The 25,476-nt window shown below is 41.1% G+C and overlaps 1 protein-coding gene across 7 annotated transcripts in view; it reads left to right on the top strand.

Annotated features, from left to right (window-relative positions):
• The first annotated feature begins 2,753 nt into the window (after nucleotides 1-2,753).
• The window catches only part of THRB (thyroid hormone receptor beta), a 184,297-nt gene continuing 161,574 nt past the window's right edge, over nucleotides 2,754-25,476 (top strand). For 2 of the 7 annotated variants that reach the window (XM_077302751.1, XM_077302750.1), the window contains exon 1: nucleotides 2,754-3,324. The gene's annotated coding sequence lies outside the window, so the exon portion shown is untranslated. Of the gene's footprint in view, nucleotides 3,333-25,476 lie in introns of all 7 variants that reach the window. The other 5 variants (XM_077302755.1, XM_077302753.1, XM_077302752.1 and 2 more) reach the window with 4 other exon arrangements.

Genomic DNA, 25,476 nt, shown 5'->3' with positions numbered 1-25,476 from the left:
AAAGGACAATATGTTGGGAATGATAGTTTATCTCTTGACTACAGAGATCAGTTCCCCTGAAGAAAATTGATGCTTTGGAGGGTAGATTCTGTGGAATTGTACCACACTGAGATCTGTCTTCCCCAGGTTCCAGTCCCAATTCTCCAAATTTCAGATTTTTCTGCAAACCATAGCCTTCCTTCACCTTTATAAAGCAATCCCGTTATCATTATTATTAATTTGATTTCTTACCTGCCAGCAATGCTGGCTCACAGCAGGTTACAACGATTAAACCCCCCACAATCCACAGTACAACAATAAAAATAATCCCCATCTTAAACGCTTAACCTTCCCTGATGGCAAACACTAACCTCATCCTCTCTTGGCCACTCAAAAACCTCCCCATCCCCGGTGCCTCATGGGGACTTAAGGAGGGGATGATCTGCTGTACTGCCTGAGTCGAGGAGTGACCCCTGATCTTAATTACCCCAGCCTCAACCAACCCCCTTGTTGAAGAGCTCCATCTTGCAGGCCCGGTGGAACTGCGAAGCTCCATCAGGGCCCTAGTTCATTCCACCAGGATGGGGGCAGGACTAAGACCGTTATGCACTGGGAACTTCACTGCCCCAGCTCCCGTGCAGGAGCACAAATAGGGGGCGGATGAGGTGCACCAGGCCAAATGCCTCCCCTATGTGAGTGCAGGAAGAAGTGGGGCAACCTGCCACGACTAAAGCTCCAGCTTGCAGCACAGCATGAAAACTCCTGTGCATAAACGGTCTAAGAAGGGCTTCCCATGGGCCACCTACTTCTTGTGGAGTTTAGTTCCTAGCTCCATCTTGCAGATCTATTTGCATTCTATGGCCCAGTCCGGAGTTAGATACATGATGACAATTTAGGAACCCTTCACATGTCAACTTTCTGATATGTTCCCACTGGAAAAGTGTAAAGTATTAAAATATTGACATGTTTGGGCAAGGTGTGTTCAGATGGCTTATGTATTGTTTCCACTGCACTAAATATTCCTACTTTGTCACAAACTGGAGATTATTTGTACTTCATATGTACATCCTGTTCAGCGCTGGGAAGCCATAATTCATTTCTCAGTTGTGTTTTCACATATCACCAGTCCAGGCACTAAATTCTTTGTCATGGAAAAAAATGTGTGAAGTTGTCCTTATTATGAAGGCCCTGGACATAAATTTCAAAGTTGTTCCTGCTGCTGTGGATATAAGTTACATGATCTGTATGGCTGAATGGGATTTGAGCTCAGCTACCACTACACCTTGCAGACAGTTACACGTGTCGGTCCAGTTCATGTTAAAGGCATGATGGAAGAGGACACACAAACTTACAGTGCACTCCCATATCTTGTATGTGAACTAAGCCTTAGAATTTCTGCAAAACTAGAATAATGCAAGTCTCAGCACAGAAGTCCAATGAAGTGTGCTCTGTCTTACGAAAGTTTGTGACATAATATATAGTCTTTAAAGTACCACAGGACATTATTTTACTTCGCTTCTACTGACTAACAAAGCTACTCATCTGGAATTAACAAGACAGAAGCTACAAATAATTGAGTGAAACTAGTTTGTCTTATGGAACATAATAAGGTAATTCAGTTTTGTGTTGTGACACTCCAAGAACTTAGCAAAATTGCTACCCTAGCCTACTTGTCATGTTTAAGAGATTGCATGTTTCTTTGTACCAAAGTGAAAACTGGACAGGCACCTTCTCATTTATGTTTGATGTCACTTTTCTCTTTTGAAATAGGTGGCAATAAAACAAATGATAAACCTGTCTATAACCTCTGAAGAAATACCTTGGAAATCTCCATGTGACTTGTTTAAAATGATTTTATTATTTCAGAAATAAAATATAATTTTTGAAAGCAAATCTGCAAAATCAAGAGAAAACTATTTGTTTGAAATAGTGCCTCCAAATTAAAACAAGGTTTCAGGGGTTTTATTACATTTGCAGTTTTTTTCACATTTTTACTTAATATTATCTTGGTCAACTCCCTGCTTTTTTTTGTTTTTAAAGATTTATAACAAAGCTTACATTCATAAGAATAGTGCATGCTGGCAAAGAAAGTGTACTATTTAAACCCATGGCCTACCTTTGTGTCTACCTTTTAAAAAGATTATGATAGTATGCAGTAGATCTTTATCTGGGCTGTATGAACTAGGGCAGCCTTTCTCAACTGTTTTTCTGTTGAGAATCCCCTGAAACATTCCTCAGGCATTGAGAAACCCCAGAAGCAGCGTGTTCATGCAGAATAGGGTTGGGAAGCATAGCTATGTACATGCCCACCTGGGGACCCTCTCCTTCCTACTCCCTCCAGGCCTATTATTGCCCGTTTGGGGAGGGGGAAAAACAGGTTGACACGCTTAACAAATTTTTAAAAATATATTAAAAATTAACTCCCACCCATTCAGGAAACCCTTCTAGGGCTGTTAAGAAACCCCGTTTCAGGAAAACCTGGTTGAGAAGGCCTGGTCTAAGGTTAAGATCTGCCCCTGAATTTTGGACAATGCCTAGCTCAAAATCCACCAGGGAATAAAGAGCAAAGCTAAATTTTAAGCGTCTTTGTTTTGTTTCCCCCCCCCCCCCCTTGGCATCTAACTCGGAGTCTAAAGGATTCCTCCTATTGCAGCACAACGGGGGGGGGGGGGTGAGAGAGAACTACCTTTCCCCTGGAAACTGGACAGCAGCCCAGCTTTCCTGGGAGAGTTGCAGAAGTGCTGACCTCGCAGGGCCACGGAGTGAAGTTTCGCCCTGGGAGACCCTGGCAGGCGGCCGCGCGGTGGGCCAGCGCGTTTCCTTTACCTATGGCACGCTAACCACCATCCCCGCCGGCGGTGGGAGGCGGCTCCGAGCTGGAAAGTGCCCAAACCATCCGGGAGAAGGGAGCAATTCCCAGGCGCGCTGCAGATTTGAACGTCCTCGCGGCCAGGGGAAGGCAGGCGGGCAGCCAGGAGATGGGCCCCGCGTGAGAGGCGCCCGTCGCCGAGCGCAGCCCAGGTGCTGCCGCCCTGGCCGCCCCGCTCAGGTGAGGTCCGCGCAGGCAGAGCCGGACTCTCCGTTGCGCGCTCGCCTCGCCTCGCCTGCTCCCCCCCCGCCCCCTCCGCGCACTCGCGGGGCGGGTGTTGCTGCCGCTGCGCCGCCGGCTCCCGGTGGGGCGCGAGGGGAAATCAGGTCAGCGGCGCCCAGACAGGCAAGCCGGCCTGGGAAGTGGCCGCGGCTCAGGTGTTGGCCGACGGGGCTTCCCCGCGCGCCCTCGCCCCTTGCCCAGGCGGCCCGAAACCGAGGAGGAAGAGGAGGCGGCGCTGGAGCCCAGCCGCGCCGGTGAGTGGGTGCGTTGCCAACCCGGCGGGGGCGGGGAGGAGACCGGGCTGGGTTTGTGTGTACGCGCCGACCCGAGTAAGAGCTCACAGCTGGACTCGCCAGATGCTTGGAGGCGGTGTATTTTTAGAACCTGGCCGGCTTCGATCCTTTGAAATGCAGGATGAGCGCAGGGAGGGCGTTTAAGGGACGGCTAAGGAGGGCAGAGGTTTGTGTCATCTCTATGGCTATTTCTCCACGCAGTGGGTTCGCGGTGGGGAGCGCCGAGGAGAGCTTTTAGGATCTGCGCTTCAGCCTCGCGCGGGGGGGGGGGGGAGCAGTAGATTTCCTTCGTGCGTGTTTCATATTTTCCTCCCAGCAGTCAAGGAGTTTTCCAGTCTCGCATTTGTTGGCGAGGAATATTTCATCACGGGGCTCTGCATTTTTTTTTTAAATTAAAGATCCATATTTTTTTTCTTTGCTTGTTTAATGAGTCCTCGCAGTGTGCTCAGTTGTTGACAAAAATCTCTGTGTTTTTAAAAATGTCTCTGGCATAGTTTGCAGGCGCGATGCACGGAGCCAGTGGAAGTTTCCATGATGAGTAAGTTATGTGACAAGGGTTTCTGGAGGAAGATGTTCGCGGGAAACGGGTTCGCTGTCTGGAGAGCGGCGATTCTGGGGAGAGGGTGAAGGGCCGGGTCTCGAACAGCTTTCTTCCGTGGCACTTTGTGGTCATGCCCAGCGGGTTTGGGGTGTGCAGACCGCCTTGGTGGGTTTGTGTGTTTTAGAGCGCGATCGTATGCACTCTTCTGAGCCTCTTCAGCTCAATGGCTTTAGGAAGGTGGATTTAGGCTCTTGTCGAATTGTAGCCCTAAACTCTTATTCTCTTGGAAAACTAGCCCCTTTGCATAGTGTGGTCTAGTGGTTAGAGTGTCAGAAGAAGATCTGGGAGACAACAGGTTTGAATCCTTACTCCGCCATGGAAGCTTGCTGGGTGACCTTGAGCTGGTCACCCTGTCTCAACCTAACCTACCTCACCAGGTTGTTGTAATCAAAAGACAAAACAATGTTGTTAAGGAAGTAAACTAGAATCATGAGGGGTTGGGTGAGGAAGCCCCCAGTATTGTATTCATTTCTAATAAGGAACTATTTATAAATTCCCAATGAAAGTCACAATATTAGTCTTTGAAATATTCACCTTAGGGACACTGTAAACAACCAACAATGGGAAGCCATTTGGTTCTTGTACAAGTCAAAGCAGGTGACTGATCAGTTCAAAATAGCTTTCTGCTGATAAGATGGTCACAGCAATTGCTGATTTCTAAGAAAATGAGACATTCTTCTTGGAAGTTACTGTCTCCTTTTCAGGACACCATCTCCACCCCTTCTCAGATATGTGTTGCAAGTTTTGGTCATTGGGTTGGGAAACCAGTCTTTCTGTATTAGTAGTTCAGTGTAAGAAATTCTTGGACTCTTTCACATATCTACAGTTCCCTGGGGAGACGGAATATTGTTAAACAACTTGGGATTTGCCTTTTGAGGAGCTTCCAAAATCCCTGAACCAAAAGCCTTGAATTGGGGAACTAGATCTCTGCCTCTCCCTCTGCATTTTTGTGCTCCCCCCCCTTTCATTCATTCTGATCTGTTTCATCTGTACTAGCAATGACAGACTTTCTCTATGCTGTGGCTCCTCCTGATTGACAGCTGTAACTCTTGCTCATCAGTTTAGGATAAAAAGAAGAGTTGATTCTTATATGCCGCTTTTCTCTACCCAAAGGAGTCTCAGAGCAGCTTACAGGCGCCTTCCCTTTCCTCTCCCCACAACAGACACCCTGTGAGGTGGGTGAGGCTGAGAGAGCCCTGATATTACTGCTTGGTCAGAACAGCTTTATCAGGGCTCTCTCATGGCACTGCATGATACTATTTTCCACTTGGGTGAAGGCTGCATTTGTAAGCTGGAGCAGCACGGAAAACCATCACAGGAAAATGGCAAAATTATGGGCTACTGCATGCAATGGGTGACAGTGAGTTAAGTAAGTATGCCACGGTAACATCAGGACCTTTTGTTTATCTTTTTTCCTGAATTTCTCCAGAGCACTGTTTCTCCCCCTACCCACCTTAGCAATTTTCAACCCCTCAAGGTAGATCTGAACATTCCTTCTTTTCTATGTTCGCCAAAGAATCCATTTATTAAAATTAGACCAACAGGACTGGGAGTTGGTGGCTTGTGGTATTCCTATCCCATGTAGATGACTGTAACATCAAGCGTTACTGGAACAGTACCATAGGTCCTATACCATGTGGCCCTACGGCTGGATAATTTGGTTTCAGAACTGATGTCCAGGAAGGGAGGTATATAGGGGTGTGTGTATGTTGGGGGGGGGGGGTTAGTATATTGTGCAAACTCTGTGTTACACACACTTTAAAGAAATTGACTCACTGCTCAAACATATCAGACTGACGGAATTGGACACTGTGTCCTTTATTGAGTCACAAAGAAAGTATTTAATGGACCTTAGCAAAACAAGATTCCTCAGGGTAGGTCTGATCCTGTGGTTAGAAGATTTTGAGATCAGGCTGTCAACTTCCTGGCAATAAGCCTTCTCAAATATAGTCTGGGAAAGATGGTGGGGGGAAATGTAGCTGACTCTCCATAGTTTGTGTGGCTTTTGGAGTCTACTTGCTTAGAATCACTGAGAGCCAGTTTCACTCTTGGTTTTTGTGGTGTGGTGGCCTTTTCCACTGACATCTGGCTGGAGATTGGCTCCCACTTTGTTTTGCTCTTTTCGACTGCAGCCCTTTTATTCCATGGCAGTTTCTGTCAGATATCTATTTTGGAGAAAATATCTTGTGTGTATCTGCCTTAGACTGGCCTACAATGATGAGAACTTCATGAGCCAGTGACAATTTTATCATTTAATCAAACATTTCTTGCTAAACTGCAAACATATTCATTATGTATTGTCTGAACTGACATCAAGCAAAGTGCCAAAGCACTGCATTCATCATGTGGATGAGGAGACGGGTTACTTTTTTATCAGTGACAAGTCACGAAGAGATTGATTCTGGCTGTTTTATTTTCATAATTCTTCTGTATCGATGTGTACTGTGGCTCCATTTTGAATAATGTCTACAGGTGTGGTCTTCTCATCTGAAAAAGAATGTCTGGAAAAGGTAATGAAAAATGAATCAAGTAGTTGCAGGGACTTGAAGAAAAAATAAAGTATTTCTTCACATTTAACAACCTTATTAAGAAAGAGTGTTTCAGAGGTTTATAAAATTATAGATAGATGGCATGGAGATGGAGAACTTTTTCTCTCTCCCAAGATACTGGAAATTTTGGGTGTCCAAGGAAGTTGATGGCAGTAGATTCAGGACAGTCACAAGAAAGTGCTTCACACAACAGCTAAATTCATGGAGCTAACATTTTACAGAACATGGCGAGGGTCATCAGTGAAATATCATGGTGGATAAGTTGATCAGCGGCTAAGTGCCATAATGGTTTGGCATCTCCCTGTTTAGAGGAAGTGTATTATGGGACATCAGTTGCAACAAGAGTGGAAAGCTTTGACCTCTGTGCCCCTGATTATGGAACATCTGATTGGCTGCTATAGAGAAATAGAGTAGAAGTAGATGGATGATTGGTCACTTAGCCATGTTGGCTGTTCTGATAAGAATAATTTCATAGAAAGGAATGGATACATGAGTTAGTAGCTAAAGGGACTGAGGGAGGAAGAATTTACAAATATAGACTGCCTTTCTTCTCATATTTTGCAATGTGAATGTATATGAGCATTTTACCACAAGATAAATTGACCCAACTGAATTCTCAAGTTCTGGGAAGAAGATTTGGTGGTAGTATCGAACATTGGAAATGAGGGTTCAAAGGTTAAAGGTTGATTTTACCACAGTCTGATTTCTCTGTTCTAGAAAGTTGCTGCATGGATAGATGGCTATAAGAACTGTAAAGGAATATGTATATTGGAAACTAATAATTTCCCCAAATGTCAGTGTAGCTGCTGACATGCCATACTCAGGGCCCCCCCAGTTGGAGTAATAAATGTGTTATTTATTAGTTTGATTCCATTAGCCCTCACAGCAGTTATTGGAGAGAGATTGATCCACAGTTTCCTCATTAATAAAGTAAAAAGTCTAAAGCGAATATTTGCCTCAAGGCTCACTCACCTGGCCCATTTTATTGGTCTGTTTCTATGCTGTAGCCACTGGATCACATTCCCATCAATACCATGATCAGTGTCCCTCACGTACCCCATAATTCCAAGTCATTAATAATTCCAAATCATTAAAATCTAAAGAGCAGTCTTGCAAAATTTGAGATACTGAACTGCAAGATCTTTTGCCTTGGTGGTTTTTCTGGGTCAGAGTGGCTTACTTATTACATAAGGCAGTGTTTTATCAGATTTTCTTACTTTAAGGGAATTTTCCACAGCATTTTGTGTGTTGCAATCCCCCTCTATGTAGAGGATTTGGGGCATGTTCTAGGGTGTGTGCTCACAAGACACTGTCCAGTTCAGTTCATAAGTACTGAGAAATATGTTCTAGAACTTGTGTGATATCCCGTGCATGCTGCAGGGAAGATCACAGTGTTGGGCAAGGTGCATTTCTGGAATGTTTATCCACCATTGCAGATCTTACTGATAAGCCTATATTAAGCTTCCAAACAACTGTGGTTCCACAAAACAGCTTTTAAACCACAGAGGCATACATACAATTTAGTATGCATCATGCTGAACATTATCTATTCCCTATATCACTTGTTCTTAGCCTGGGGTCAGGACTCTTTTGGGGGTTGAATGACCCTTTCACAGGAGTTGCAGCAGGGCTAGCAGCTTGGCTTGGGGGGGGGGTGGCCTGCCACTGTTGCTGCTCCTCCTGGAGGCACCCACCCTCGGCCACCAGCCATTCCAGCAGTGCCTCCAGCACAGTGCAGTCTTCTGCCAGGCACTCCAGGTTGCGGGACAAGAGGTAGAACTGAACTGAGAACCCCGGGGGGGGGGGAACAATTTATATACAATCATGAACAATGGATCTTCACATCATTGGTCAGTTTCGGTTTAATTTCTGTCAAAGAACGCTTGCATAATTTTATGGTTGGGGGTCACCACAACATGAGAAATTGTATTAAAGGGTCGTGGCATTAGGAAGGTTGAGAGCCACTGCACTATATGAAATTAGTATTCGGAATACTTGGTGTGGTGGTTAGGAGTGCGGACTTCTAATCTGGCAAGCCGGGATTGATTCTGCACTCCCCCACATGCAGCCAGCTGGGTGACCTTGGGCTCGCCAGGGCACTGATAAAGCTGTTCTGACCAAGCAGTAATATCAGGGCTCTCTCAGCCTCACCCACCCCACAGGGTGTCTGTTGTGGGGAGAGGAAAGGGAAGGCGATTGTAATCTACTTTGAGACTCCTTCGGGTAGAGAAAAGCAGCATACAAGAACCAACTCTTCTTCCTTTGTGGAGCTTTGATAATTCATCCTTCCCAATCAAGTGTATAGCAAAGGAGCCTTCCTTATGAGTTCTGTATGTATCTTCATTTATTTAGTGTGCAGATAGAGTACTGTAGCGCTCTTCATTTAGTTTTAGCTGGAGGTTACTCAGTAAATCCTGCCAGCTGTCTTATCAGCCTGTGGTGTAACATAAAATTAATGGTGTGTTAGTTATAAATGTCTTGGACAATCAAATATGCAATAAAGTAGATTGTAACCTCATATAATGTTGGCATTGCTCAAATATTTGTTTTACATCTGTCTGCACGTAATCTTGGGCAGACCATTTAAATAAGTAAACATAGGCTTGCTTATGCCATTTCTCTCGAACAATGGAGCAGAGGAGATGAATCTTCATATGTCTATTAAGTGCTTACTGTGAGAGGGGCAGGTGAGACGGATAAGAGTAGCAAGGGTAGGCTCATGAAAATGTATAGGAAAGTGATATAATGTGGTACTCTTCAGCCTTTCCGTGCTTAGGTCCATCTTCAACCCAGGTGACAGCTTGTGAGAGGAAGCATCAATATCCTGTGACAGGAAGAACCAGAGACTCTGAACCTCCCTGTGCTAAAAAGGCAGCGCAGAGTACCTTAGCTTTGTTTTCCTGTTGCTCCTCAAAGTGTAGATGCATGGAAAAGCAGGATACATTATTGGTGTAATTAAATAAATAAAATACATCTTTATCTTTGTAACCTGTGCTTCCTGAGTAGCTCAGAGCAGGTAACAGCATAGTTCATCAGCAATCACATTATATAAGCCGGTATATATTAATAAAACATTAATTTCAGCAGTCCCCAACTGAGGAGGGGGGGGGTCAATCTTTGGATGGCAGATCTTCCCTATGTTTCATGGGCCTAGTGTCGCCTTCCTCAACCTTTTTACATTCCTCAGGCTTCAAGAAACCCCAGAAGTTGCATGGTTGTGCAGAATGTGGTTGGGAAGCATAGCTGTGTACATGCCCACCTGGGGCCCCTCTCCTTCCCACCCCCTCCAGGCCCATCATTGGCCATTGGGTGGGTCAATATGACCATATATGGCTCTCTCACCTGATAAATGTTTAATAAATTCTAAAAATATATGAAAAATTAACTCCTACCCATTCAGTAAACCCTTCCAGGGCTGTCAAGAAACCCCAGGGTTTCACGAATCTCTGGTTGAGAAAGCCTTGGCCTAGTGGAAAGAGTGAAATATTGAATTGACTGAAGAGACCCAAGTTCAAAATACTGTTCTCATGAAGCTCATAGGCTGACCTGTCAGTCTCACAGTATAATCTACTTCAGACTTATTGTGAAGCTATAATAGGGGCAGTGTGTATACCACCCTAACCTCTCTGGAGGAACAGCGGGATAAAATAACAGATACCAGCTAAATAAATTCTGTTTCACAATTTACATATGCATCCCATGGGATCTGGTGAGGAGAAGTGGATAGAGAGTTAGACTAAGATCCTAGGAGATCGAGATTAGAATCTCCACTAGTACTATGGAAGCTCATTAAATGACCTTGGGCACGTCATCTACTATCAGCCTGACTTACATCACAAGTATTGTAAGAAAATGGAGGAGGGGAGAATGATGTTCTAAGCTGCTTTGAGTTCAGCTGGAGAGAAAAGTAGAATATAAATCAATGCATGTGTTCATACAGCTCTCTCCAAATTGGCAAAAACACTGTTCTTTTTTATCCATAGGTGCCCTGTTTTGTGCTTTAATTTCATTCATCTCTGTATGACTCTAGCTGTGTCCACATTTAGCAGTTCAACAGGAGTGTGACTTGAACAGCATTACAATAAAATAGTATATGTATGTATATGCCGTCAGGTCACAACTGATTTAGGGCAATCCAGCAAGGGACTTTCAAGGCAACTGAGAAGCCAAGGTGGCTTGCCTTTGCCTTCCTCTACAGAACATTCCTTGTTGGTTTCCCTTCCAAGTACTGATCTTGCTTAGCATCTGAGATCTGACAAGATATGCCATGTTGCCTGCTTTCCCTCCCACAATGAAATAACAACTATACCTTAGTTTCTTTTTCCGGAATCACGTTGTGAATTATATATTGTACTCAAATAATGTGATGCATCCTAACTTACATCTTGTTATCACAAAGAATAATTTTCTTTGAGTTAAGTGGGATCCAGAGTCCTGTGTATGCACCCAGTTAATTCGACCCATGCAATATCACTTCCTGATTTTCTCATTTGTTCTGTGATTTTCCGTGTTGCAATGTTGACTAAGAACCTGAGAATTTTTTGTTGTCTATCTTAAGGACAAAATGTTTTTTTCTCCCAGATTAATGCAATGATTTTTTTTCTGTTCAAAAAAGTCTTCTTCAGTACTATCAGCAGAAATTATTAATTATTTTGTATGCTGTACAGTCTACTTGGATGAAAGATGCAGGAGATATTGTATCTTCAGAATGATGTTATCAAGATCATTTGAAGACTCAAGCTTTGAAAAAGATTTCATATTGTTAGAAGTCTATTGTAGGTTGTACGAAATAATTCTATATCGGTGTCATAAAACAAAATATACTGGACAAGGGGAACTCTAAGCCTGGAATTTTTTTTTACATTAGAATTTTGAATGATGGCATTCGGACCATCCTTTCTTGATCCATCCAGATTATGCTTCTATTGTACAAATATAGCTTTTGCCAACTCTGGCTTGGGAAATTGTGGACATTTTGGGGAAAGGTCTGGGACAGAGTGGAGTTTGTGAAAGGAGGGGGAGCTTGATGGAAATAGGATGCCATAGATTTCGCTCTCTGAATCTGCCATTTCATCCAGGAAAACTGATCTCTGCATACTGGAGGTCAATTGGAATTTTGGGCCAGTAACACCAGGCCCCACCTTGGGGTTGGCAACCCTGGGGAAACTGTGATTGAATGCATTCAAGAATAAATATATAACTTTGCTGACTATCTTTCCCCTCCCATATTCGTTACATATGCTAACTACACGGTTGCTATACAAACAGAAATGTCATTGTGGATGCTAGATTTTCTGTCTTTCTGGATCAGTGCAAATTTTTAAAGGTTACTGTCTATTTAATTTTGTTCCCAAACAGAAATGCTGGTGCATTATTATGAATGGTGTCACCTCTAATTCCTAAATCTTAATGAAAAAATTCTGGTTGCATTAATGAGCAATTTTCTTCATTCTTTGAACCTCTGACAGTGTAGTGCTGAAAAAACGTACCATAAAAATACTTGTGAAAGTAGAATAGAAACTGGTATTCATTACATTTCTAATTGTAAAATAAGTTTGTTTTTTAAAAAAATGGTTTAAGAATTAAGGCATGATATTTAAGGCATTAATCCTTTAGGAGACATTCTAGAAAATCTATATTGCTTTTACAGATGGAGAACACTGAGAGGGACAATCTCTAGTGTGAAGGAAAATATGAATCCATGGAAGAGACCTCAAGATCCACAAAGCAGGATAGTCAAGCAAAGGAGCCAAGAAAGCCATTGGAGAGTGGTCAAGTCTCAGTATCTATTACCTGTTCCAGAAACTGAGTATTCAGGAACTGATGGTTAATTGCTTATGGCGTTCATGTACACATAGTGTGGCAGCTGCGTTGGTTTCCAGTTGGCTTCTGGATCCAATTTAAGGTTTTGGTTTTAACCTTAACACGGTCTGGGCCCTGTGTATCTTAAGGACCACATCTCTGAATATGTTCCCCAGAGAGCTCTTCAAACAAGCAGTGCTAATCAGCTAAGGATCCATGTCCCTAAGGAAATTTGTCTGGCCTCAGCCAGAGCAGGGCCTTTTCAACCCTAGCTCCTGCCGGATGGAATGAGTTCCCAGGAGAGATCGGGGCCCTGTTGGAACTTTGCAAGTACTGCAGGGCCTGCAAGATGGAGTTATTCCTATGGTTGAGGCCATCTGGACAACAACAACAATTACTTCAAAATCTCAGGCCTCCCTCCAGCCCCCTCTGTCCTCCTTTCCCCCTCTGGTTCTTCCTTACTCTAACATGTGGCTGGCTACAAATTATCATAGATCTATGGCTGACACAACAATGGTTAATTGTGGCTTTTAAAATTCTTAAAATTTTATATCTGTTAATTTTATTGGTTTTACTAGGTTTTTAGACTGTGTGAACCTCCCTGAGATGGTATGTCTGATAGGGGCAGTCTATAAATCCCTAAATAAATAAATGAATGAATAAATACCACACTTCTCAAATCCTTTCCTACATATAAACTATCTCACACTTATGTTCATCCATACACTGTTGCCTTCTCGTGTTGTTCCATTCTTGGGATACTGGAGGCATTTGGCCTTAGGAGAGGGAGCAGGCGGGCATGAGCTATGGGGAAGCTGATAGACTTGAGAAGAACTGCTGGGTCATTGCCTTGTGGCAATGCTAAGTGACCAGCTTGAATGAGCAGAACAAATCAATACAGTGCAGCTTCTCACCACCTGAGATCCAGCAGTTGGGCAATGCCTTGATGCTAGATCTGTTGCCAATTGGAAGTTCAAAGGGCTATGACAGCATCTCTGATTTGGCAGCCTGGCATTAACATGCTCACTCATGCTCTCTCTCCTCCCTTCAGTAAGCTCACTGAAGCCTAACATTCCGTGAAATTTTGGGAGATACATTTTTGGCAATCTTGAAGTTTTGGGAGTGTTCTGAGTTGCTTGGGGGTATTTCTGAGCCTAAAGTACAGATTTGAGCACTGTTTCAGTTTGGGTATATCTGAACAAACACTTCAGTGAAGGTCCCAGTGTGAAAAAATAAATCTTTGCAGACAGACAGTTTTGTGGTAGGGAGCAAATTCATCCTCCAACACACTAACTATATGCATGAGTTTCTATGATACATCGGTCTATATACATACTGTTCTTCATAATGGCAGTCATTTCACCGGTGCATGGTATATTCAAGCTACAAGCATAATAATCAAATAACATGGCTGCAGCAGCTTTCCACTGTATTCTTATTCAGTATGTTAAACCCTGTGAAACTTAAAAATTGTACTTGTTTTATCATGCATTGCCTTGTGGCAGTGAGAAATGACCTGCTTCACTGAACATAGCCAGCTTGGTGGTGTGGTTAAGAGTGACAGTGAATAGAGTATGATTCCCACCCATTCACATGCAGCCAACTGGGTGACCTTTGCCCAGTCACAGTTCTTTCAGAGCTCTCTCACCCTCACCTATCTCACAGGTGTCTGTTCTGGGGAGAGAAAGTGTAGGTGATTGTAATTCACTTTGTATTTTATATTGTATCTTCCTTCCTTCCTTCCTTCCTTCCTTCCTTCCTTCCTTCCTTCCTTCCTTCCGGCTATGTTTTAATGTTAATGTTTTATATTGTTACAACCTATGACCATACATAACAAATTAAACTCAGTAAGCTGCTTTGAGACTCCTTCAGGTAGTACAAAAACCCAGCTCTTCTCTCGTCTTCTTTTGAACGCACCTTCTATATAGACTGCCTCTTGATCCTGGCCTTAAGTGTTTGTAGAGATATTAAAAAAATGATCAATGGTCTTAATTAGGTCTTTTGGTACTAAAATCATGATACTTAGTTGGAAAAGGATCTGGGTTGACCTATTTGGTAGGGCTTCAAAAACAAATAAACAGTGCTTCTCATTATTAAATATATTGATTAAAAAAACAACAATCCGGAACATTTTATTAGAATAATAACATCCTTTCATATATACACTGGGAATTCTAGGACAGTTGATCTACCAGATTAGGATTCCTTTTGATGAGAAAGCATTGGAGACTTTGTCTCTGTACTGTCTGCATCATTCACAAGTGAATACAGAAGGAGGTCCTGGATCTGTATTGAGACTATAGCCAGGAGAAAAGGCAATGGATTCTGAAGGGTATACCTCTTCTTATGATTGCATTATTAACAGTGCAATCGTAAACAGAGTTCCATCATTCTAAGTCCACAGACTTCACTGGACTTAGAAGGCTGCAGCCTGCTAAGGACTGAATTGTTAATGGTCCAGGGAGGGGTGAGTTTTTAATGTATATTTTAAATGCGAACATAGAATAAATGTTCACTAAGGTTGTCCCATTCCATCCCATCTTCCTCACGTGTGAACTTACATGGTCTAACCTGATTCTCTGCATGTTTACTCAAAAGCAAATTTTATTGGAATGACAGGACCCGTTAGGTTCAGCCTGCATTTGGTGCCCCCTTGCTGGGCTCATGAGTCAGGCTCCTGAACTTCTTTCTTAAGACCAGCTGTGATTCTGTACACCAAAATGCTCTTTTCAGCCAATCTACAGTTTGCTTCCCTCCCCCCTCCCCCTCTGTTTGTTCCAATTGATAGTGTTATTTCTTTTTCTCTCTTCTTCTCCCTTTCCATTGCCTGGGAATGGCCACCTTTTCCAAGTTCTTATTTTGAAAAAGAACTATTGGGAGAATACCTGAAGCCATTGCAAAACTTAAAATAATGATCCTTTAACTCCCATTGAATGTTACCTTAGGCAATGCTGCTGTGATAGTACCATTCACAGTAATTGGATAGCAGTGTCACAACAGTTCACTAATTCAAGATGATGTACCTTTTTGTGATGTTTAATATGCCATGTTAGAATATAGATTTTGATTGAACAAGTCTACACTCTTAACTTTAGTTTTGTTTGGGTTTTATTTTAACCTAAAGCTCCAGGTTGATTATAGCATGCCACTGCCATGTTTGATGTTATAATACAGGGGCAAATATATTTGCATACCTGTAATTTATGCTAAAACATTGATTTCATATTCCCACCAATTAAAAGCAATTTTAAATGTCAGACTAAACTTAGTGTGCGCCAACCTTTCCAGATCAAAATAGGGGTCTGACTGGAGAACGCAAATATTGCCTTTAATAGGCGGGAATATGAAATCAACGTTTTAGGTGTGAGTCAGATTTTGAAACAGAAATCAAGATTAAACGTAGTTGCATAGTCAAACACATACTTTAGAAATATGAAACAACATGAAGTACTACACAGATACCACTTTCCTTGCTTCATTTCAGGCTTAGTTTCCAGCTGTTTGTCAAATGCCATGTAAAAAGATGACAGGAACACACAGATCATTTCCGCACTAGGAATCTGCCCCTGGACAGCCTTCAAATATTGGTGACTTTTAGAGATCCCTCCACATGATGTCGCCGGCATCCTGAGGCTGTCCATTAGCTGGGTCAAGTTTTGGCCATTTTTAAATTATTAGGGGAATCGCCAAAACTGGATTAAACCCTAAATCGCATGTGCCATCCGTGAGCAACCAGGGGTAAGCCCATATGGAGGGGGAAAGGTGCAATAGTCTCTGCAGCATTGTCCCTTCCTTGCACCCACTTCCCCTCTCCATTTCCTGTTCTGAGTAATTTTTTTAAAAGGTGCAGTCCACATTGCTGTGCGACTGCAAACCTACATTGTCTAAGTTAAAATAAAATCTTTAAAGTGTCCACGATCTTTTTGGGATCACACAGGCAAAAACAGTCCTGTTTCTGTTTTCTGGAGGTGGGAAATGAGCTGGGAAAGAAGGGGGGGCAGGTTATCTAGCATCCTTCTCCCGGTCATACAGAGGTCTGAGCACTGTGGTTTTAAGCCAACCATTAACACAAAAATGTCTTTTTGAGCTCCAGGAACCATGTTCAGCATTTCAGAAATCCACCTAGACAAAAATAAAGTCCCAAAGAACATGAATCCTAAAGGGGGGGGGAGGAATGTTGTATCATTCTGTGTTTATCCACAGCAACGCACCAGTGTTGATTTGTATTAAACAGGCATCTGTGTTGTGGCATTATTGCATAGCAATGCAGAAGTGTCTTTTAAAAAAATAATAATAATTTTGGGGCTCATGGGGGGGGGGGAGTTTCAGTCCACAAGAGAATTGCTGTGCTGTAATTGGTGGCTGTGATTGACAAGCCAAGGAGCAGAGAGAGAAGTTTGTTTTGCTTTCCCTTGCAGCTTCATCAGGAGGCAAAAAGCTGCAATGGGGCAGAGGGAAAATGTGGGAGGGATCTCCCATGAGGAGGGCTGCAAACGCGAGGTTTACCATCTCACGTTTGCAAGCAGGAGGCCACTCGTGTTTTAGCCCTCTGTGCGGAAATGGTCACAGAATTTAGTGTTCATCATGAACCAAAAATTACTTTGAATTAATAGCCTGAGGTGCAATAATACTGGGTTCATTTTATTTATTTTTGTGTTGAGGGTTGTTTCATGTTGAAACTTGCCTTGACATAGTTGACACAATTTTGAAGAATTATCATCTTTTATTACTATGTTTGTTTTGATGATGTGTACAACTGGAGTTGTCAACAATGTGGAGAAAAATGCCGTGCTGCTTTAACAGATGTTCAAATGAATATTGATGCTTTTACTGATATCTGGAATTGATTTATAACTACTGCTATTCAACCTTCTACAACTCTTCCGTACTAGGAATCTATGGAAAGACTGAAATATATGCGACACATACTTTCCTATCTAAATCAAACTTCGTATTAATTGAAAAATATATAATGTGTAATTTATTAACTTAGTAAACACATAAAATTATAGTTTGGCATATTCATGGAATTTAAAGTATAAATGTATGTTTTCTATAAGAAAAAAACCTGAAATTATACCCTGAACTTGAGCAGACGTTGTAGACTGATATACTCTCTTACCATAGCACAAATAGATTATTTTTTTCTGAGAAACAGGAAATGTCTAAAACTCAATCCTTCCAAAATGGAGGTCCTGTGGCTGGGTTGAAAGGGGCAGGACCAGGAAACACATCTTCCCTGCCTGGATGAGGTACAACTAATATCTGTGCCCCAAGCCAGGAATTTGGGAGTGATTTTTGATGCCTCCCTTTCTATGGAGGGTCAGATCACTAAGGTAGCCCGGACGGTATTTTTCCACCTACGTCAAGCCTGGTTACTAGCGCCCTACCTGTCCCTGGAACACCTGGCCACTGTGATCCATCCAACAGTCACTTCCAGATTAGACGTCTGTAATTCGCTTTACACAGGCGTCCCCTTGTCCCTGACCTGGAAATTGCAGCTGGTACAGAATGTGGCCACGTTGGTGCTTACCAGGACTTCTTGGAGGGTCCACATGTAGTCCTTGTTGAAACAACTTTATTGGCTGCCAGTCTTCATTGGCTTCTGGATCAGGTTCAAAGTATTGGTGTTGACCTTTCAGGCTTTACATGGCTCAGGCTCAACTTACTTATGGGACCACCTATCTCCTTATGCCCCCTGCAGGGCAGTCTGCTCTCCATTATGAATCTGCTGAGGGTCCTGGGTCCCTGGGAGGCGTGCCTAGTCTCGACCAGGGCCAGGGCCTTTTCAGTCCTGGCCCCTACTTGGTGGAATGAGCTCCTGGACAATCTGCCGGGCCTGACGGGACTGAGCCAGCTTGCTGGGAGCAGTGGTCTATAAATTGAATTATTATTATTAATAATAATATAGTGATAATAATAAAAGTCGAAGGTAGAAAACAAATTGTGTAATGAACTATTAAAAGCATACTATTTGTATAGAAACAGTCTTTTAGAGTCTTAATAGGTAGGCCTACAATCATGCTTGAATATTAAACTAAATTTTATAACAGTTAAAATACTAGCATTGCCAAGTACCCCTCTAACAGGTACTCCCTGGACAACAGGCATGGGATGGGATGGGGAAGGAACACGAGGAGGAAAACTAGGCCTAGGCCTACACCACCAGCAATATGGTGATGTCATTTCTGGCACACACCAGAAGTGATGTCATCACGACTCCTGGGGCACTGTGGTGTTTTGACAAAATCTATGGTTGTAGTCATTTTTACCATAGAGTTTTTGCAAAAATAACAGTGTCCTTGTGTTGCTGACAATGTGATGATGTCACTTATAGTGCATTCTGTAGCTGTGTTGCCAGTGATGCAGGCCAAGGTCTAGTTTTCTTGCTGGTAAATCCCCTGCCAGCCAACTGATCGGTATCAGCCGAGGGGCCCTGGTGGGGGTCAGGCAAGCCTCAAAGATACAAAACTGTTTAATAATGGAATATTATTAAAGACATTATTGTATTGTTGCCAAACTTATTTAAATTTACAAATAATGATGTCGGGAATGGCGAGATAAAAATTGAAAGAATAAATAAACAAACAAGATGTACCCCCTCCCCCATGCTCCCTAGAATTCCCTCAAGCCTTTTCATGCTGTATATTTGAAATGACTGAAATACCTTGTAAGACAAGTCTTCTCTTATTCAAAAAGAGAAAATATTTCATAAGAGTTTGTGGGGAGGGTTTTTTTAGTATTCCCCCAGTTTCCTCCCTTTTCCTGTCAGGAGAACTGAAAAACAAAAAGTCCTCAAAAAAGGGGAGAAAACATTTGCATCTCCAACTATATCTCAAACATGTACTTGTACATTATTATATTACAGTTCAGCTATTACATTGTCAAAGATTAAGCTTTGTCTTTTTATGCCTGCTTACTCATAATTTCTGTCACTTTATGTAACAAGACTTACGTTGAACAGTGCTTAAAATAATAGCTGTACAGGAGGCACTTATAATATATATATTTTCCTCACTGAATTGTACCGTGATGACTTTTGTATTTCTACTTCTGTATTTTTTCACAAGTTGTGCTTTTGGCTGAAACACCATCTAAAGCCTGGTTAATAGTAATGGTTTGGAAGGATAAGAAATGTGACATCCACAATACACTCCTCATAAAATTAGACTAAGACATACATGGAATTTAGCATCTGCTAGTCACTTGTATTAATTGTCTTTTTATTAGTTTTTATATCCATTTTTGTATTCATCCTTTTTAAAAAGGACATCAAAAAAGATTATGTTCAGTGCATCAAAGATGTCCTATATGCCCAGAGGCATTTTACACATTATTTCTGTAGTGCTAGTATTATACCGGTCTCTGCCACAAGTAGCTTGCAGTCAAAAATTAGTCCAGGAGAAAAGCAGCAGTCAACAGAGCAGCAATACAGATTTGTGTATGTGTACTTTTAAAGCATTGTTCTCTGAAAAAGTTTGCATGTCATATTGCTGGCTATTTTTGAAAACTCTCAGAGGTTTGAAAAACAGCCTTGTAGTACTTCATTTCTGACATTCCTTTGGTCTGCATAGGTTTTGACCAGGACATATTCACAAATAAGAGGTTAGATTTAATTCGGGGATAAGAAATTAGAATCTAGTTAAGCAAGAAGATGCATATTAAATCTATTTCTAAAAAGCAAAATTAGCTATTCTGCACTCAATAGATGATGCACAGAAAAATCCAGCTTCCAGAGCACATTGAAAGTGCATTATCCTATGTGTGCGGAATGGGCCCTGTTCTCAGCACTACTTCCATATTTTAGATGGGTTTATTTTAAACTTACAGTCTTCATCCACTCAGAACTTTCTTCTGCCCATTGGAATGAAAAAAGGTTACCCCTTTGCTTCACCTTTGTATAATGCTTCTCACACAAGATTCAAAACAACCCGGCATGCAGCATGGGGGAACTGAAGTGAAAAGTTTAATTTGGACATTTGTTTTCCAATAGTAATATATAGTTTGGAAGGATAAGAAACATGACACCCACAAACCTGAGGTGAGGGCTCGTTCTAGAAGCCAGATGGGAAGTCTCCTACTCATTTGGAGGAAGGAAATTGGTTATGTGTGGGATTTTTCGAGACAGTAATGTTTTCTAATATTTGGAAAATGGACCTTTGCCATAGACATTCACAGTTTGGTATTACCCTACCTGCTTTGTGGTAAAAATTCTAAAGAGCATCTTCCTAGTTTGTGTGTGTGTTTATATAAAATCTTGTATGCAAAATTTCCTAGTCTTGTATTCATTGAAGGAAAAGTGTGAAAAAAATGTTGTGATGAAAATGAATTAGTGTTACAATATTACAAAGCTTGTGGTGTGTGTGTGTGGCTATGGTAATGTAAGCAAGATGCTTGTTCCAGGTACTCTTGGAAGAAATTATCAAAATAAGGCAATAACAAATACTCCTTCACTGCAAAGCCAGAGATAACGTAATTATTTGCTTTAAAACAGCCTTAATAACATAAGACCAATTTCAGTTTTTCTTATCTTTGCTGTGAAAGAAGATTTACAGATTGTTTGGGAGTTGACAAGAACATGGTGAGAATGGCTCTGCTTTAGAAGCCTCGGAGGTTGAGTCAGACTCTTCAGAACAAGGACTGGTTTTTAAAAAGCAGCTATGGAAAGAAGGTATCAAGCATGCGATTAACAAAAGCCAAAATAGAAATATTAAATAGTATGGCTACACTACCTGACTCTAAATTAAAGGCTTTAATGGAAATGCTGGAGGAAATTGAAAATGTAGCATCAGAGACACTGGTTGCCAATGAAGGCAAATTAACAAACAGAATCTGTCCCTCTTCATAATTCGTTAAGGCCTAAATGGGCGGAGAGTGGGTGGAGCCGGTTCGGGTGAGGAGCCAATCAGAAGGTGCACAGCGCCTTCCGATTGGCCCCTTGTCCGACTGACTAGAGGTTGAACCGGTTGGGAGGCGCGCAGTGCCTCCTGCCCTGCCCCCCGGAACTTTCATGCGGCCACCAGCACCAGCCCGGAGACTGCGGTCCTGCCCACACTTGACACTGGCTGCACTGGAGAGAAAATGAGGGGCTAAGAAAAATTGGTGGACTTACAAAACTATCAACAAAGGAATAACATTCATATTCGTTGGACAGATGAGAAGGCAGGGAAGGAAAGTTTATGGCTGAATGCCTATCCTCTCAAATGTCAGTGAACCCTAGTAAGGCAGGAGATTTTGAATGCATGCATAGAGTGATAGTTCCTAAAGTTGTTATAAATAAGAATGTAAAACCCTGAGATACTATTTACTTCAACCGCTTTGCCCTAAAGAAGAGGGTTTTTAAAGCTTTTAAAGAGAAACAGCAACTGTTGCATAATGGTTCTCAGCTGCAAGATTTGGTTCCTGAAATGTTAAGACAACAACAGGACTGGAGGTGCTTTACAGATATCTTAAAAGAATACGAATAGGTTTCCCTTTTGCTTTGTTAATTCACAAAGAAGGAAAGACTTTTTCAACATCAAATAATAAGTAAATGCTAAGCTTATTTGAAGAATTAGGACTCTCGCCTCCAATCAACACACTGCTAGAAGAAACAGTAGACTTGAAAATTAATGGCCAAGATAAGGATGGAATATAAATGAAGGAAAGGGAGGAATGGCAGTCACCCAAAATAAAATATCAAAAATCTAAAGTGGTCAAAACATCAGATAGACAGTTCAAAGTAAAATGAAGCCTAAAGACTAAATGTGCCAATCTATTGTGACTAATTATATGTTACAAATAGGTATAAATAAGCCATTTGAATATTTAAATATGAAATTGCTTTTAAGAAATATTTTCCTTTTGTTTATTATTCTGTTCTTGAGTCTAGGTCATGAGATCCCTTATAATTTGGTGGTAGGAATTAATTTCCCCCACTTTCCCCCACATAAACTTTCGGATTTTTTTTCTCTTTTTTAGTGTTGAGTAAAATTATAAATCAGTAAAATTATAAAAAAGGAATTAGAATTCTCAGTTCAGTTAGTTCTCAAGAATTTATTTTTTAATTAAAATGCTCAATGTAAACATAAAACGTTGGTAAGCTTCCTTAATATAGCAGCCAAAATTATAATTGCCATAAATCGATAAAATGCAGAAAGTATCTCATTAGGTTGATGGCAAAATACAATAAGGCAATTAATGATTTTGGAAAAGTTAACCAAATAACATTAAGGTGTTTAGGGGGAGGGATATTAAGGGTTTCAATAAAGTTTGGATTAATTTGGTAAATTCCTTTTTTAGATTGATTTTTTAATAATTTAATATAATGATAATTTAGGGGGCGACGTGGGATAATGAGCAGTGGACGAATGGTAATGATGAAAATATATTTAGTTTCGGGTTATTTTTATTCTTCACAGTATTTTGTATGTTTATTGATTTATACCCTGCTCCTCACTTATGTCCCCGGGCGTCCAACAACATTTTAGTTACAATATAATAAAAACAATAATAAAATAGTTCCCATTAAAATGAGAACAAAAAAACAATAGATTTCCAGCCGCTGGTAGAAACAGATTATCATGCTCCTTGGTCTTGATTTGGGAACAGTCGCTTACCTGGGAGCAATTTACACTATTGACATGGCGTGTGTGCGCGTAAGTGTGTATATATAATCCTTTTGCTGTATTGTCAACTATTTTTTAAAATATTAATAAAAATATTACTAAGCTTGTATGTATGTAGAGGACACAGCCCTTTAAAATTAAAAATCTGTAGATTTAAGTTTATACTTTTAGACAGCTGATAATGCTATAAAACTCATCTTCCTAGTTTGTGAAATATAGTTAGTGCTTAATTATATCATCAGCATTATTATATAATATATATAAGAATGGATGAAACAGCAGGATGAAACTTGGTAGCAACTTGGCATTATCTGAATTAGTCAATCACCAGTGATTGTAATCTAACTAGACCCCAACCTCAATTTTGACACTGGAAAATCAAGCATTATTATGCACAAAACAGGCACTTCCTTGAATAGAATTTGCTGCAGGCTGTCTGTATATATGGCTGACATGAAAAAAACATTGATGGAGAAAATATAATTTCTCAGCACCTTCACTTCAAAGGATGTTTGATAGTTGTAAACTCATTGAATACATAACCCAAGGACCTCTTCCCCTTCTTATTTGAGGACCACTCTTGTACCCTCTTGAAACCCTCTTAGTTTCTACTAGAAACTGCAGTGAGATAAAGCTGGAGTTCTCAGTCATATCTGAAGCGGTGTTTGCCTGTCACACTTTCCAATGTCATTGTAAGCATGCAGCTATGAAATGGAAGTTGCAATATGTATAGTGGAAGGCTTCTCAAGGTACTGCTGAGGACAAAGCGATGTAATCCGCCTCCTCCTTCTTCTCCTCCTCCTTCTTCGCTGACTCGTGCTCACCGCCCGCTCTCTTTTACCTCATTCCTGTAGCCCATGCTGTTGCTGCGAGAAATGATGGGAAAGGAGGCACCTTTTTCTCTCTCTCTCTTCCCCCCACCCCGTGCAGCATTCAGCAGGTAAAAAAAAATTAAAAATATTCATTAAAAAAAATCAGGACATTTTGAGAACATCGAGGGACGCAGGGCAGATGCCCCAAAGTCAGAGCGGTCCCACCAAACGCATTAGATCTGGCTATACTAATTTATCCCCTTGCATATATCTGTGCCACACAATATTATCAGACATGATAACAAAAAAATATTTGAGCCTCTCTTGTGCTATTTACCATCTTGACACAGAGAGGAAGAAATAAGAGCCATTTAAAAATGAAATGTATATTTTGCTCAATACAAAGCTTTGCTTTCCCCACATCTCTAATACGAATGTTTGAAGAAAAACTTTTAGTGTAAAAATGCTATTTAGAGAAATGGGGGTGGGGAAGGCCTCTGGTATTGCTAGTTGTTGTTTGACACAGCATACACTGTTTGTCTTCTAGCAGTGCCTGCCCTTTGCCTGCACAAAGAGCGATGATCATCCTTAGGGAACAGTCTAATTTGATTTCTCAAGAAGGGTTAGAAGGGTTATTTTGTCACATCTATTCTGATACCCATTTTTGCATTGTTCCGTTATAACCGTATATAATTTGCCATCAAAATTAAATATTTCAGTTTTGTGGTCCATGTGCCTCTGGAAAATTAATTATTTTTGATGAAAACTACCCGAAATAAGAATCCAGCAGGCTTTCATGTGGCATTGAAATGTGAGCGTTAAATGGACAGAAAAAACATTAGGCATTTAATACGGAGTCTATGTTTGCTTTATGTCCAAAATGAATCATGAACAAAAACACTTTTCATGAGACAATTTCCAGACAACTATGCAATCACTAACAAGTCCCCATAAAAGCAAGCTGGCAACTTGTTTCAATTGGATTCTACCATAACTACTGTGTATTTTCCTGATGGCTACATTTACGACAAAACTGAAATATTTGGTGTTACATGGGAAATTATATACTATTAACAGAACAGCATGAAGACAGGTTTCAGAACAGATGTGACAAAACATGCTAATAAGTCTTCTTGAGAAATCAAATTAGGTTATTCTCTGACGGTGAAAGTACATCTTTGTCAGGGCAGTGCCAGAACACAGGTACACCACTGAAATGCTACCACAATGCTGGCAATACCATGGGCCAGTCTTGACTGCCAAATTGCTTTGATAAGAATATTTTCACACTTCCAGTATTTCATGCCACTCTTCTGCTTTAGAAAACCAGGAGCTAAGAAAGACAACAGTAACTTTTAGGTTAGGACTAACATGCAATGGGAACTGAATATGTTATTTTTAAGATAATAACAGACTATACTCTTACATGTATCAACAATTACTTTCCCAGCTGGTTGCTTTTTTTTCTTTTTATCTTTCTGTAAGCGCTTTATATACAATAAAAATAAATAAAATATATTTAAAAAAAAAGAAAACCAGGAGCTTGATTACTAGTGAGGGCCTATGGTAATTTTAACCTAGCTATGGCTAGTCAGTATGCTGTTCTTTCACACAGACCAAATAAGCACCCTCTGTCTTGCAACATCATGCCTCATAGCTAGCTTTGTGACACTACTTTTAATGACTGAGCAAGCAGCTGTCAAATAGTAACAGGCTGTGTACAAAAGAGTCATTGCTGTTGT

The sequence above is a fragment of the Paroedura picta genome, chromosome 11 (assembly GCF_049243985.1).
Source record: "Paroedura picta isolate Pp20150507F chromosome 11, Ppicta_v3.0, whole genome shotgun sequence".
NCBI classification, from domain to species: domain Eukaryota; kingdom Metazoa; phylum Chordata; class Lepidosauria; order Squamata; family Gekkonidae; genus Paroedura; species Paroedura picta.
Note: the sequence above shows the minus strand (reverse complement) of the source record. Positions and strands in the feature narration are given on the sequence as shown.